The sequence below is a fragment of the Mus caroli genome, chromosome 10 (assembly GCF_900094665.2).
Source record: "Mus caroli chromosome 10, CAROLI_EIJ_v1.1, whole genome shotgun sequence".
NCBI classification, from domain to species: Eukaryota; Metazoa; Chordata; class Mammalia; order Rodentia; family Muridae; genus Mus; species Mus caroli.
In genome coordinates, this window is record NC_034579.1 from 2,252,803 (window position 1) to 2,269,504 (window position 16,702).

The 16,702-nt window shown below is 41.4% G+C and overlaps 1 long non-coding RNA gene across 1 annotated transcript; it reads right to left on the bottom strand.

Annotated features, from left to right (window-relative positions):
- Positions 1–6,159: 6,159 nt before the first annotated feature.
- LOC110304041 lies at positions 6,160–15,632 on the bottom strand. The gene is made up of 3 exons (XR_002379001.1): positions 15,324–15,632; positions 14,653–14,838; positions 6,160–6,239 (listed from the first exon to the last, which is right to left on the bottom strand). It is a non-coding gene; the product is annotated as an uncharacterized LOC110304041 (long non-coding RNA).
- Between the last annotated feature and the right edge of the window lie 1,070 nt (positions 15,633–16,702).

The window sequence follows — 16,702 nt, forward strand, 5'->3', positions numbered from 1 at the left end:
CTCTGCCCATTCCTGGGGGGCATGGTTGTCTCAGCAGCTTAGAGATGCTGAATTGTGCTTTGTTGCTTGCTAACTTTTGTCCACGTTCTCCACAGCACGATTGGAACTCTGGAATGGCCTGGTGTTTCCTGATGCTCCCAGGAAAGACATGATGTTTCAGGAACACAGGTGCCAGGTGCCAAGGGCTCTTTCTTAATCTCCCTCCTAAAGCATCCTAAATGCTGGCATCTGGGCTGTCAAGTCGGCCTTGGGGACGATGAGAGACTAGGCAGGCTTTCTACTTTTTTTGTTCGATATATAAAACTTAGATTTCTTGAAAAGACGCCTGATATGATCCTGTTGATTCTTTATTATTCACAATGATGTTTTTGAGAGCACTCTTAGATTCTTTGGACCCCTCTGTTCACAGGGTGGAGCCATTATCGTCCTCCGCAAGCCCTTTTTCCTGGTGCAAGAGAGCCCATGTTGCCCGGGAGCCTGGAGAGATTTGTTTTGTTGTGGTGTGAAGGTTTCCAGGCAAAGTCAAACATGGCCTTTTTTTCCCCAACAATGAAGCATGGAGTCTAAAAGGATTATGGAAGGTGATTGAAGCTCTGTTGCAAGAATCTTAGAGAGAACAAGAATCCTCTGACTTGTCGACAGAAACAAAATCATGTTTAGTTTCTAATCTCACTGATGGAAGGATTGCTTTATAAAGTGGATACAGTTTCTCCTGGCCTCCGATCTCTCCATCACCTGGAGCCATCATCCCCACTATTTGCCTTCCAAAAAAAAAAAAAAAAGCCAAAAACAAAAACAAAACCCTCTCTTTTTCTAGATCCCATCAAAAGAACAAACGACACTTGTGATAGTTACTTCTGAAGATCAGGTTGGCCTGTGGGTATAGCTGTGTGGGATTGATTTGATTTTCAATTTACCCATCCCACTGGAGGGGAGACTACCATTCCTCAGGTTTGGCCCTAAACTATATAAAATAGTGCAATGTAGCTGAGTTAATGAGAGGCAGCACAGGTACCTTCATTTCTCGTTCTGCTCTTCACTGTGCTTATGGTGTGACTAATGCTCACAACCCCTGTGATCCCCACCCTCCCCCTCCCCCCTCCCCACAATGTTGAATTTTAACCTGGAGTTGTTTGCTAAATGAACCCTTTCCTGCCCTGTGCTGCTTTTTGTCAGCATATTTGACACAGCAATAGAAATAAAACTGGAGGGGCTGGAGCGATAGGTCAGAGGTTAAGAACACTGGCTGCTCTTATAGAAGGACCCAGGTTTGATTCCCAGAAGTCATAGGATGGCTGACAGCCACCTGCAACTCCTGATCACCGTCTCTGATGCCCTTTTCTGAACGCCACAGGGACAAGGCACACACATGTTGACCAGACATACATGTAGGTAAGATATTCATACAATAAAAATGAATAAAGAAATAAATTTGAAAATAAAACTAGATCAAAACTCGGGGGAGGGGGTTAGCTACCTGTGTTCTCTTTCCTTGAGTGTTGCTTTTGAAGAAAAGCTAAACACTTTCTAGCACAATAGATTTTAATATATATGTATATACTAAATTATAATTTATTATATAATTTCTTATATATTTATTATATGTTTGCCAATGGTCTGCTATCAACCACATTCCTCCCACATAAATAAACTCTAATTGTAGAACCTTGTGGTTCAGGATGTTTGGGTTGAAAGAGACAGAGTCTGAAATGCCAACCAATGCCTAGCCTGCCTCTACCTCTCCCTGTCACTTCCTGGAGCAGTCTTGTGGGGATAGCCACCGGAGCCTAGTAGTTGTTCCTGGTCAGCATACTGCCCTCCTTAGTGACCATCACCCTTCAAAATTACAAGGGATGGATATATACCATAAGCCATTAGAGCCTTTTCAGTAGCTAACTGACACAGCAGAACTAGATTTGTGCCTTGAACTTCTCCTTTCATTTACAGTGTGGAAGAGGAATTAGAAGTGAGGCCAGATCCATGAATGGAAACCAGCAAGGAGAGTCCTACAGTCACCCTTTAAAGAATATCACCATAGTTTCTTCTTCATAGAATGATGGTTGTAGTGGAGAAGTGGATAGACTGAGTTGAGAGAGAGTTAATAGAATGTGCATGCTGCTACTGACCAAGTGCTTCTGTAGCCCCCTGCCCCAAACCATAGCTTCTATGAGTGCTTGGCATTGGTGGTGAGATTTAGTGCCCTTATAAAAGAGCCATGGCTATTATTGTGCCTATTCTGTCATGTAAGAACACAGCAAAAGGACAGGTCCCTGCGAACCAGGCACTGAGCTTTCTGGATCCATCATCTTTGGCTTTCAAGCCTCCAGAACCATAAGGGAGGATGTTGTATAAAGTCTCCAGACTATGTTAGTACAGAATAGCCCCAATATTGATATAAGGCATAAATAAACTCAAAAGTTGTAAAACTTATACTTTGATTGTACAGTGTTTAACAGCTTGGATTTTGAGAAAGGAAAGCCTGCTTCCAGCTCTACCATCAGCTGCTTGTGTGCTGTCAAGCTGGTAATTGCCTCTCGTAGATTCAGATTTTACAAACCTATGATTCAACATCACAATAGTTCCTCAATTAGAGAGCACTTGTGGTGCCTCGATAAGCTAAATCCTAGGCAGTTATTAGTTCTTCAGTGTCTCTGTGTAGTCCTTGAGTGAAAAATGTAATTAGAAGTACTATCACCAGTATAGTTATTACCATTGTTGGCAAATTAAGGCAAAATGATCGGTCTTCCCTTTTGTGATAGCCTGACTGAACTAAGAAATCTATTCCCCAGAATAGAAAGATATCGTCTTCAGTCATCACAATATGACCAGCAGCTGCCTACACAGGCACCTGAGCCTCTCCTTCAAACTCAGGCTGTCCTTCATCCTTGCTTTCTTCCCACTGTGTGTAGAATGCTCCTCACACACTAAAGTTGCAGTTGGGCCTAAAGGTAAAGACCATTTTCAGTCTCGTTGTATTCTGGTGCCCACATCTTCCTGCCCTAGACACTGTAAAATACAAGTTACCTACTGTGCCCACATGAACTCATCAAGTGACGGTTTCTGTTTCTGTCATGTCTGTTTTCTGTAGTTGGGTGGATGCCACAGGCACCTGGCTATAGGTTAAAAAGATACTATTTATTAGCAGCCCTACCACTGGTGAGTCTCGGCCCATGTGAGCACATGTATTCTGTAACAAGTGGTGTCCTCTCCACTTCTTTTCTTAACAGTGTTCAAGACTGGTTTGTTTGAAAAGTGCAGTGAAACTCAACAGAACAGATCTTTAGTGTTTTACAGGAAAAGGGGTAGGGTGTCATATTAGTAAGAAGGTAGATACAGTTAGCAGCAGTCTTGATCAGCTTCAAGAAACTGGGGTTCCTCTTTCAAGACAGTGGCCTCAAGGGGAGTTACAGCCATCCAAAATAAGACTGGAAGCAAAGCCTAAAGCAGTGGATCTCAACCTGGGTAGCACAACTCCATTTGGGGAGGACCCTTTCACAGGGGTCACCTAAACCTGTCCAAAGCCACAGATAGTACATTATGATTCATAGCAGTAGCAAAGTTACAGTTAGGAAGTAGCATTGAAGATAATTTTCTGGTTGGGGGTCACCACAACACGAGGGACTGTATTAAAGAGCTGAAGTGTTAGGAAGGTTGAGAACCACTGCTCGAGAGGTTCTCTGGGTCTCGGCCATGCCGTGATGCTTTGTAGCTTGCTATCTCTTTGCCTTCTGATCCACAGCCAGAAGGAACTCCAGTGCCCCATAGCTCTCATCCCTTTTCTTCCACAGGATGGCACAACCATGGCCAACTTCATCTCTTAAATTATTTTCTTTAATAAACTTTTTTTTAAACTTCAGGTAATTAAGGTACTGATCTTAGAAACCTAAAGAGGTCATTACCATAGTCAAATACAAGCTAGTCCAACGACAAGCACCCCACCTTTGAAGGTCTAGAACTAGTCTGGCATGAAATGTGTGTCAGTCAGGAATCATGAAGGAAGACACAAAGCACGTTGAGAATATGATGCAGAGATGTGATGCTAGCTTTGCTGGGAGAGCCCTTGCTGTTATGCCCTGTGGGCCTTTAGCATTCAGGAAGCAGGGAGTATAGGTATCTACAGACCTCTGAAGGTGGCTGCTGCCACCCAGAGGTCAGCACAAGGCAGCTAATGCTGGCCTTACACAGCTATGCTCTGAGCTGATCCTACTGTGTGAATCACATTGAAGCTGGAGAGAGAATTTCTCAGTGTCTTCTTCGCCTTCTGAATCTTTCATGAAAGCATGACAGAATGTGAATTTCATCCAAATCCCGAGGGGGAAGAGGCTGAGGAAATATAATCCCCAGACTTCTGGCTTCTGGGATACAGGAGAAAGAAGAGAGCTTTAAAGAGAACACTTCTCAATAAACCAACAAACAACAAATAAAAAACACTACCCTGCCAGTCACAACCTTGAGTTAAACAGGTTTCCTCAAATGCTAAAGTTGAAATTGAGTCATTTCTCTTTCAAAAGATGGATCTCTTTAATATGCTATATAAGTTTATTAAAGTTACTTTCTAATTTTAAGTTAGGACTTTATGGTTAATTTCAAAATGGATTCAAAGCATGCGGTCACTCTTTTGCTCAACATCCATCGAAGCATTCTGTCTCAGTGATCCCTGCATAATCTATATGGTATAATCTATATGATATCCCAACCTCCCCATTAAGTCTTCCTCAACTATGAGTCTCCCCTCTCTATACTGCAACCACACACATGCTTCAGTGTTTCTGAAGATCACAGAGCAAGTTCCTGCCTCGAGATATTTTCATAGATTATTCTCTCTACAATTAAACTCTGAGAATCACCCATAGCTTATACACTAACATTTTCCAAGCCTTTTTAGCAATCGCTGTATTAGTGAAGACTTTCCTGAAGGCCTTAGACAACAGTTAAACATTTAAAACTATTCTCCACTCTGTTTTTGTTAATTTTGTTGTATTTAGTGGTATTTAGTTCTTTTCTTTTGTTTCTATTTGTTTGTTTGTTTTGTAGCCTTGGCTATCCTTGAGCTTGCTTTGTAGACCAAGCTGGCCTTGAACTCACAGAGATCCACCTGCCACTGTCTCCTGAGTGCTGGGATGAAAGGTGTATACCAGAACTGCCTGGCTGCAGAATTGGTTCTGAGTACTAACAAGTACTAAGTCTATACCCACTTATCTAGTTTATATGATTGATAGCTCTAAAATATGACTTACTCTAGGACAGGTACTATTTTCTGTCAATTCTTATATTCTCAGCACTTAAAACACCCAACACATAAAAATTACTTAAAAACATTTGTGGAGTGAGAGCACTGATTAATATTTGTTGGAAAAGACACTTATTGCTATATGCATATCCTAATATGAGCTCATGCACGAGTAATGTGCCAGGTTTATCATGTCTGTGGAATTATGCTACCAGCAATTAGACACAGTTAGATTAATATGGAAGCCACTAGAAATTATCAATATCTCTGGGAAGACCTGATCCTCAGTGGATGGTCCACACAAGAAGCTCGTATGGTTCATGATGGCAAGAGAAAGAAATGCTGCTTTCTCTTCCTTTTGATTTTCTTTTTAGTTGAGGAGTTTTTGCATCTCAGAACTATGTCTGAGATGCAAACCTGCACAACGGCACAACCGCAAATGTGCTTCTGGGAGTACATTTGGATGTGTTATTTCATGACTAAAGTGGGTCCTGAGAAGTTAACAGTTTTGTGAAGTCGCTTGATACACGCACTTCTGAGATGGAATGATGATGGGCATGTACGCCTTGGGTTGGTGAGTCTATGCCTAAATGGATTGGAATCCTTTTCTCTTTCGGTACCTATCTTACCATCATCTACCTTTTCTCTTTTTTCAAAGGGTTATAACATGTTCAACATATTTCTAACAGTAATTTCATAGGCCACCAGCACTCTGTCTAGTCTTGTGAATGACACATTTTCTAAAAACTGTATATAGCCTAACATTTGTTCATAAGACAATGGTGCCAGTAATGACGTCAAGCCATGGATGATTTTGCAAAGAAAAGAGATTGTGTGGCTTGAAGAACTTCTTAATTGGATCCCTTCAAAGTGTGTTCCAGAACGGCTGAATAAACTCACTGGCACAAGGTTTATGGGCCACTGGAAATATTTACTGAAATCTCGGAATGGGTGATATGATCAGGGAGTCTCTTCTTCCTGGCAGATCTGGTTATCCATTTTTGATAAGCTAGAAAAAAATCGAGAATTATCAAATAAAATTTCAGTTCTGACCTCCAATTACCCAATGAGAAAAAAACTGGCTGACTGGCAAAAAGCAATACCAAGGAATTACTAGCTCCTGAAAGGTATACTTCAGGACTCATTGACAACCTCCCCCATAAGGTCCTCTTGTCACCTTCTCTTCTGCTGCCAACACGCTGTGTCCCTTCTCAGATAACTCATGTTTGTAGGATGCTTATTAGTAATAAGGGGACACAACACACTTGGTTTATCCATTGAGGAAAAACTGTATACAAGCTCCGGGTCTTACCGTATGTGCTCAGCAAAGCCCTTTCATGACTCACTGTAACCAGGAGGACTAACATCCTCTAATTTGCCTTTACCTAATTGAGGTTCATATCTGGCATTCAACTTGGCATGTCTTCCCAAAGCAAATGGCCTTTATATGCATGGAGTACATATTTGCACCTGTTACTAAAATAAATAGCAGTGATGGGCACCACATCAGGAACATTTGAGGTGAGTTGTGTTTGCTTTTGTCTTCCCCAAGATGTCAAATGGCACAGTGTGAATTAGGCATAGTTGAAACATTGGACATAACCGAGGACCTTGGAAAAGATAACAAAAGATATACTAGACTTATAGGAAAACGGGGGAGGGGGGTCACTAGGACTCAAAGTATGTAGCATGGAACATATTGGTAGGAATGGCCCAGGGCACCACGGCAGAAAATATGGCAGTGTGCAGACAGACATGGTACTGGGGAAGGGGCTGAAAATTCTTCATCCAGTTCTACAGGCAGCAGGAAGTTAGTGTTACACTAAACAGAGCTTGAGAATTTGAGACCTCAAAGGCTGCTCCCACAGTGACACAAACAACAAAGTCACACCTACTCCAACAAGTCCACACCCACTCCTACAAAGCCACACCTTCTCCAACAAAGACATACATTCCCCTATGGACCTACGGGGGCCATGTTCTTTCAAAACATCACATTAATTAATGGGAAATATTACTTGCATTTTCAGAAAGCTTCCAAACCCTCAAATTTTCTCCATGTAAGAAGCTATGACATGGGCAGTGATACTGATGTGAACAGTAGGGGCATGTCTAATCATACAGGACTAGACTCTACATATGTGAGATCTATAATACTTCATCACGATACTTAGTGACAAGTTACTTGTCTATGTATTGGCCATGCTATGCTTTTAATTATTAATCTAATGTGTACCCACTTGCTTATAAGAAAGAGTTTAGAGACCAAAGAAATAGCTCAGAGCCCACAAGCCCATAATGCTTTTGCAAAAGATCCAAGTTTGGTTCCCAGCACCTACATTAGGTAACTAACTCTCAACTGCCTACAACACCAGCTTTAGGGTATTTGACACCCTCTTATGGCCTCTTTCAGTACTGCATTCGCACTAATAAAACCAACACATATACACACATAATTAAAAAAAAAAAAACCTTCAGAGTGAAAGTTTGCAGCTGTAAGCTGTGTTCATTGGCTCATACTTCACGCATTCCCAGTTTACAAAGCTTCTCTTGATTGTATCAACAGACTACTGTGGGTGTTTGCCTTAGTACTGCTGTTAGTTGATTAGGACCTGTGGTGGTTCATACAAAAACATGTCCTCTGTAGGTTCACATATTTGAACACATGGTCCCTGGTTGGTGATGATGATTGGGGTAGCTAAGGGATTTTTCTATATGTGTCATTTTGCTAGAGGAAGTAGGTCATAGGATGAGCTTTGGGGGTTTACAAGACTTCCCTCATATGCAGTTCACTTCCTGTTTGTCAGTGATGATGATCTCTTGGCTTCCTGCTCTTGCCACCTGCTGTCATGGACTCTCTCACTGTAATTATAAGATCAAATAAACTCTTCCTTCTGGAAGTTGCTTCTGGTCATGTTGTTTTATCAGAAAAATAACTAACATAGCCTCCATCTTTAGAAGCTCACATGTCCTTAATTATCCCTTCAAAGACTCTGTCACCAAGTACAGACGTTTTAGGGTTAGAGCTTCACATGCAAGCCAGGAAGGAGGCATTGTTCAGTCCAAAAGGGAGGGATGCAAAGGTCATGCAAAGATATCCTTGAGTTCCTCGAAGAGACAATGAGTGCTGAAATAAGCTGATGGCAATTGAAAGGCAAAGGAGGTGATCAATTGTGGACAGCATTTCACAGGCAAAAGCTGCAGCCACTGAGGCATCAGGGCCAAACCTCCAGTGCTGAGTCTGGGCAACAAAGAAAATAACACTGTGTTAAGGAAAAGACCGGGCTTTGTTCACGTGTATTTCTGCATTTTCTCTTGATACGAACTCCACCCCTCTCTGTTTCTGTTTCTTCTATTTTCTCCAAACTGTTAAGTTAGCAGAACATCTGATCTTCATGCCTTCCTTAAGACAATCCCTGGAAACAAATTTCCCTGTCACCCTGGTGACCCTCTGCTGTCCCTTCTGTCACTTTCTGCACAGCCACCACAGTTGTTCTTTATCTGCTCACCGGTTCCTCTGGATTTTTTGGTTAATATTCCTCCTTCCAGTATCTGCTGTCCTGTCTTACTCTTGTATCTCACTATTGTCCTTAGGAATGCTTAGGTCTGGGACAACAGGGAAAAGCATTTACTACCAAACCTGATGAATTACATTTGCTCTGTGGGACCCACAAGATAAAAATAAAGAACTGATTCCAACAGTTTGTCCTCTGAACTTCATGTAGATACCCACAGAAACACACACACGTGCACACACACACACACACAGAGTGTGAGAGAGAGAGAGAGTGAAAGAGAGAGAGTGAGAGAGAGAGAGTGAGAGAGAGAGAAAGTGACAGAGACAGACAGAGACAGATAGAAACAGATAGAGACAAACAGATACATAAACACACACATACACAGACATACACATCGCATGCATATATACACATATGTTTTAAGAATCCTTATTTCCAACATTTTGCTTGAAGATTTACATAAGAATCATTTTAAGGCAATCTATTTTGTAGGGAGGAAATGCAAAGATGTACTGATTTACAAACTATGCGTACATTGAGCTCTTGGAATGCTTTCTCCCAAGAGGAGTCATTAAATTATGAGTAAATTAATACAAATTCAAGAATGCGGAATCCACAAGAGTCATTTAAAATATGAATAAATGAATACAAGTGCAAGAACAAGGTAATCCACATAAAATGCTGTGATAAAGAGGACTTAAGATACAGTATGAATAGTTGTTATGATGTATTTATGATTTAAGGTGTATAATTTGAGGGTCTTTGTCCAAATCTGAGATGTTTTCACAAAAGCAACATTTTCTACACAGCACTTCTGAATTATCCAAAGATCTTGATACGTTTTTCCCCAAGTCAGCATCCCATGTTCTAAGTGTCCTGAGCTAGAATGAGGTTTAAAACCTACACTATGAGTGAAGTCTACGGGCAGTTCAGACACAAAGATACTTGCAGACTGGATACAAAGAAAACTGTATACCCTGTAGCCAACACCCTGAGGTGAAGGTTGGTCATAGGACTTGTACTCCAGCAACTTCAGTCATATGTTAATTTCTCTTGGGAGCAGCAGAGGAGAGCGTCTGTTGACCTTGCAGAGTTGATGAAACAGAGCAATATCAGGACATTTGGGAAAGAAACATCATATCCACTGTGAAATTTCTCACACCTCTCCTCCCCAGTACACAAACCAAACTAAAGCATAGCAGACAAAACAGCAACCAAAAAGAACTGTGGGGTGTGAGTACAAATGGCTTTTGCTTAGATTTTGAACACCATGGTCCCAGTAGACATAAAGAAAAAAAAAAAAAAACAATTTGTTTCCTATTATTTGACAGACACTGAAATAAATACTCGCCTGTTGTCTGTGTCTTGGTCTATTCATTGCTGACTCTACCTGCCCTTGGGGGTTGGAGATGAGCTGGGGCAGAATCAACAACATAGACTCTGGGAGCAGGTGAAAAATGCCCAAGCAAGCTCATCTGAACACTGCTGCCAGCTCCTTTGATACCCTCCACCCATGCCCATGGATCCCAAGAAAGTATCTCTTCTAAACAGCAGTTCCCGATTGGCCTGCATTGTTTGTATCAGCAATCCTTGGTCTCAGTCAGTCTTCAATTAGGTCCTCTTGCAGGAGATGCCTTTATGACTGAGTGGCCCCAGGTGTTTACTTATAGGTGGCAGCTGCCTGTCCTCCTAAACTTATCCTCAAATTCATCTCCAGCAGCAGAGGCTCACTGGCACTCCCAAGAGGCTTATGGGTAGATACTTCTTGTAATATTAGAAATAATTTCACGTATTCGTTACATGCAAGCCAACCTACTAAAACTGGCAAAACATAAGCACGGTGTATAGATGGATATTGTGCACTGATTTACAAAAAACAAACAAACAAACAAACAAAACCAAACCAAGCATTCACAGAGAATAAACCACATAATTACCATTAATCCAGTTAAAATTGTCTAATTAACTATAATCCATAACTACGGTACTGTATTCTCTTTTGGGGCATGTTTGTGTAAGTACATGTTAATGTGTGTGTGTGTGTGTGTTCATGTGTGCATGTGTATGTGCACGCATGCAGACACCAGAGGGCGATGTGGGCAGTCTCTCTTTTTTGTTTTCCCCCAGATTTTTGAGACAGTCTCTCACTGAAGGAGGAACTTATGGTTTCAGCTAGGCTGATTGGTCAATGGACTCCCCTCCTGCCTCTGCTTCCCCATTTGTGGGATAATAGACCTGTACTGCCACACCTAGCTTTCAAGTGGGTGCTGAAGAACCAAATTGAGAGGTCCTCACGATCGCCCGACAAACCCTTTACTGAGTGTCTTTCTCCTCAGGCCTCGTGCTTTTTCCTCTTCAATGTGTAGCTCATTGCCCTTATCACCTTACAGTTTCCTAGCAAAAACTGTATTTTCTACTTAATTTCTATTTGTTCTTTCAATAAAAACAAAAGTAAAACAAATATGTGGAACAGTGGTGAAAAGTTAAATAGAAGATAAAATCATTTTAGGCAGCAATACAGTAACACTAATCCTTGGAGAAGCTTAATTTTAAAAATTATTTCTCTTTACCTCATTTTTCTTTTTTAATTTAGAGTAAAAAGAAAATTAGACTCTTCGGCTATTGATTTTTTGTCTCTTCCAGTGCTCCTAGGTTATTTTTATTTTGAATTGTATATTTTCAAAATATTTACCAAAATGTGCACTGTAATTTTTTTAAATCAAATGATTATAGACTTGTGGTATGGAAAAGAATAATCCTTCATCCCTACTTCTCCTGATTCTTCTTCTCTTGGGGTATAATATCTGAAAAAAAATAGCGATGTTTAATTTATATTTACCTTCCTCTCTGTAAACAAGCTCATGTTCATTCTTGAAGTTTAGAAACATTTATCGATGTGCTTTTGCCTGTGTGCATGTTTGTGTGTCATATGCATGCCAGTGGGAGGCCAGAATAGGGCATTGGGTGTCCCAGAACTCAAGTTACATGCAGACAGATGTGAGCTGCCATATAGGTACTGTGACCAAACCCAGGTCTTATGGAAGAGCACGTGGTACTTTTAAGGACTGAGGCACATCTCCTGCCCTAAATTCTTGATTTTACTAATTTAGGAATCATCTATTGAGTTCTCATCATAGAAATTGAGCAGTTAATTCTAGCTCCAGGCTCTTGTCTATCTCCCTTGTTCAATTATATTTCCTGGGCTTATGATAGGTCTACTCTGATGAAAGCCCCTGATTTGATATAACCTCAGCAGGATGTGTTCATATGCAATGACATCTCAGCACAAGTCTTTGTTTGTCTTGGAGCTAACAGTTCTCTATTATTTGTTCTTTTTGATGAAATGTTGAAGTTCTAGATCGATCCTTATATTTCCATCCACTTATCTAGGCTGTCCATATTTGACAAGTGTGATACCAGGACAAAGGTTCTGCTATCACAGGAACAACTGTGCTATGATATCAGGTGAGTCACACTCCTTGAAAACTACAATTTAATAAATTTAAAGGTGTGTACTCTTTATAAAAGATGTCTGGAAGATGGGGAAATGGCTCAGTAAATAAAGCACTTGTCATACACTCATGAGGACATGAATTCAAATTTCGGAACCCATGCGCAATTGGGCATGGAAATGCTCCACTCTAATCTCTTGCCCTAGTGTTACTAAGGCAAGATGGAAGGAAAATCCCCAGAAAGTCATGGGTCAGATAGCCTCAAGTCAGCAGCAGTGAACAAAAGAGAGCTTGTCTCAAATAATGTAGAAGACAAGAATGCAGAGTCAGCATAGTCCTGTGAGCACCACATACACAAGCTACCATGCATATGTGTCATACATGCACATACGTGTCATACATGTACATATATGCTATACAGATACACACATGTAATACACATACATACATGTCATATGCACACATGTCAAGCTGCACTACACACATGTCATATACCTGCACATGGTGCCACAGACCCTCTGGGTCCCTTTGTCTGTGTGGACAGGGTCTCTGGTCGCAGGTAGGCAAGGCGTCTTGGCGGGTGACAGACAGACCAACACGCGAGATTATGTAGAATTTGAATGTATTGTCACAAAGTGAACACCAGTCTTATATAGTACAGAAAATAAAAGGGGTAGGAAGTCACAGCAGACAAAGTACATTGAAGTTGCCTGACACAAAACAAAGGAATGACTTCAAAAGGACTTACAGGAACCAGGTAAATGTTTACAGTAAAGATAAAGCAGTCCTGCCTAGGGTCAGCTTAGTGACAGGTAAGGATTTCACACTCTAATGCTACTCCTTTGAGCCTTGTGAAGGCTAGCACTAGGGTGTTCTGCTCTTAGTGGAATGCCCCCTTATTTCCTAGGCCTTGCTAAATTCTTATATGAGTGTAACTTTTAAGTTATCTGGAGAATCTCCATTTGTCAGAAGAATTCTCCAACTTGCTTCTAATATGCAATGTAGCCTGTACTGAAGATTTCTATCTCAGTGGGATTCCCTGGCTCTTTCATGGTAAACACTCTGCAGTCTAGCCCTGAGCTGTTGGCTGTCTTTTGTAATGCTTAATTAGTTACTGAATAGGTAACTTCCTTACCACATTTCTACCAGATTCTCATCGGCTTCTGGAACCTTGGAACACTGGTGGGGGCTTATGTATCTCAGAATTCAATAAAGACACTATTAATAAGATAATACTAAAAGAGAGCACGTGGATCCATACACCAGACTAACATGGGAATAGGGTATGAGTATATGGGTTAACGAGAACGCCAAAGCTCCAGGAGGTGAGTTGACTTGACTGTAATGCGTGGCAACATGGCATACATGTACATACATGTCATACACAAAAGTAAATAAATAAAATAAAAGAAGGTATCTGCTGGTCTGTGCTCCGACCTGTGGAGATCTGTGGGGCTCTGGCCCAGCTGGAGCAGCCAAGGAGTTGTGCTCTCTAGAGGTGGACACTACTCTCTTCTGCAACTGCTGCTGTTGCTCTGAAGCTAGTACTGTGTGCAGCAGGACAGGACGCTGCGTGGAACTGGCGGGAGGGGCAGGGGTCAGGGCTGGGGGTGGGGGGGGGGAATTGCCCTTCTGAGGCCATTGCTGCTCTGGCACAGTGAGAAGAGACATTACAGAGAGTCAGCAGGAGGGGTTCTGCTAGTGAGCCCTGGACTGCTTCCTTCAGGAGAGGACTCTCTTCTGAAGAGTGCTACAGCTCTTTTATGATAGACGCTCCCAGACAATCTTTGGTGAAACAATTCTCACACACAACTTTACTCCTTGTGGGTGGGGTGGGATCTAAAAGCAGAAGCCTTCTATTGGCTTGGTCTGAGATGTTAGGGACGCCTCATCTGCATATGGAGGGGTTTTGGGGTGCTGCCCCTATGTAGCTGATTGTCAGGATCCTCTCCATGGGGTGCAGTGGTCTTGTGACAGGGGCCTGGTTGGGAGTAGGTGAAATACCTACTGTCCTCAAGTCTGAGGATTTGGGGTTTCTGAACCCATTCAACCTTATCAAGTTTCCTGGCACTGTCCACTGCCCCACAGGTATCTAGAACACAAATGGAGAAAACTTTAAATAATAGGAAAAACTCCCACAACCATGAGCCTAAGTGTCTTCTCCACACTGGAAGCTTCGCTAGACAAGACTTCTCACTGTGCGGTGGATGATCCCAGTGGACATCCTGTTGTCTTATAAGTCTTGTCTTTGATGTTGTTGCCGTGATTAATTCAAGAATACCAAGCATTAGCAGTTAAAGATGCCCCAGTAAATTGACACCTCCAGTTCTTTATGACACACTGGCTAACAAAATCCCAACTGTCCCTGGGATTGTTAGAAACACATTTAAGTCTCAGATAGGGGTGCTTATACTTGTAGGTCCCCAGGTACTCATGTCTGCATTCTGCTTACCATTCCAAGAGAACCCAGGGGGTGTCAGGCCAGGTTCAGTGCCAAAGGTATTCAGTCTGCTCTTCCCACCAGATTCATCTGTACTCTCTTCATGAGAAAAATCAGCAGAAGTTTTGCCCGGCGCTGGCTATATTGTTTCTCCTAGTCATTCAGGGTACTGGGCTTCAATATGTTGGTAGGCAATATCTTAAACACATACAGAAAGTGAGAGAACTATAGTACCTGTGTTATGCCAGACAACAAGTGAGTCTGGATGAAGAACATCACTAACATTAAGGTATTCAGAATCAAAGCATCCACTCCCTTCTGGGAACATTGGGTGTTTATTTCCCTTCCCCAGGAATCTTGGCCACAGCCTTATCTTCTCTTGAGAAGGCTCTAGATAGGACATTTTTCAGTGTGGCTAATTTCTAGAATCCTTCTTCAGTGGTACCCAGCTTTTCTTCTAAAAGCTATTGAATATCCAATGTAGTTAGATCTGAAAACAAAAGCTATATATTCTTACTTTGCCTGTTTGAATTTTTCTGCTGAGTATACCTAGAATTCTTCCCATAATTATCACTTTCCTTCATCATTGTACTGAGAACCAAGCCTCCAGTCCAGAAACAAGTAGGGGTTGCTGTCAAACAAATCAAGACACATGTCAGAAAGACACAACGAGAAAGGGATACCTGATGGACCTCAATTCTGTGTAGATGCTTCTTTTCCTTTGTAATAGAAGTATAAATGTTTTTCTTCGATATTCTGAAATTTCATCACTAAGAAGCCACTCCTTCTGGCCCAGCTGAACGTTTCTGTTTTAAGTGTGTTGGGTGTGTCCACTCTGAGATGTCCTCTTCTCTTCCTTAGCAACAGTGATCTCAGCTCTGCTTTTTGGAGAATGTTTACTGAATGCTGGAGTTTGAGAGTAGTGTTCCCCCCTCTTATTTCTCCTCTCCTTTTTCAAATCTGTTATTCATTCCAGAGAGCAACTTTTCTTACTTTTCGGTTGTTAAGATTTCTTTTAAAAACTATCATCTTCAACTTGAAATGACCTTTCTCACATTGTGCTGTAGAGTCTATTTTATTTATGACTTCAGCAAATTCTGAAACAACACTCCGAGTGTTCATCTGAGCACTTGAAGTTGCTCAGTTTCCTATGAGAACTTTTTTTTTCTTGTTTATCTTTATCTTTTACCATGGCCATTCTTCTTCTATAGCTGCTGATCCTTGGATCTCCTGGATGTTTCAGAAAGAACAGGAGAGGTTTTCTTCCTATCATATATAAAGCAGACTTTTAAATATGTTTTCTGGACTTGTAAGTACATATCTGGAAGTTATATGACAAAGTGTGGGCTGTTGCTTAATAAGTAAGCATTCCAATGGGAGTTCCCACTTGCAGGCAACTCAATCATCAGGAGGAGGAGTGCTTTATTCTTGGGTACTAATATTTGCAAGAGAAGCCTCAGCATTTCCACCAGGCCAATTCAAATGCTTCAGGAGACATAATAGCATTTGCTTCTCCTCACCCTATTCACTTCAGTCAAATCTGGGACTGTCAATCATTCCAGTGTTACACAGGCACAGTGGAGCAGGATGTGGCAGGATGGGGCAGGATGGGGCAGGGTAGAACCTACTTGGTCTATGCCTATTCATATCTTCAATTAAGCCCCTTTCAGCTCTGATCATCCATTCCTTCTGCTTTGCTACCTGTCCTTCTTCACTGGTTTCATAATGAACACATAGAGAGGCACACACACTTCAATTTGTCTTCATAATTATGTAAATGTTTAATATTTAATAAAATACCTCACATCTAGTCTCTATGCCTATCTATCTATCTATCTATCATCTATCTATCTATCTATCTATCTATCTATCTATTATCTGTCTGTGTATCTATCATCTACCTATGTATCTATCATCTAATCTTCATGTCTGTCTAGATAGACAGTGTCTTAGTCAGGGTTTCTATTCCTGCACAAACAACATAACCAAGAATCAAGTTGGGAAGGAAAGGGTTTATTCAGCTTACACTTCCATACAGCTGTTCATCACTAAAGAAAGTCAG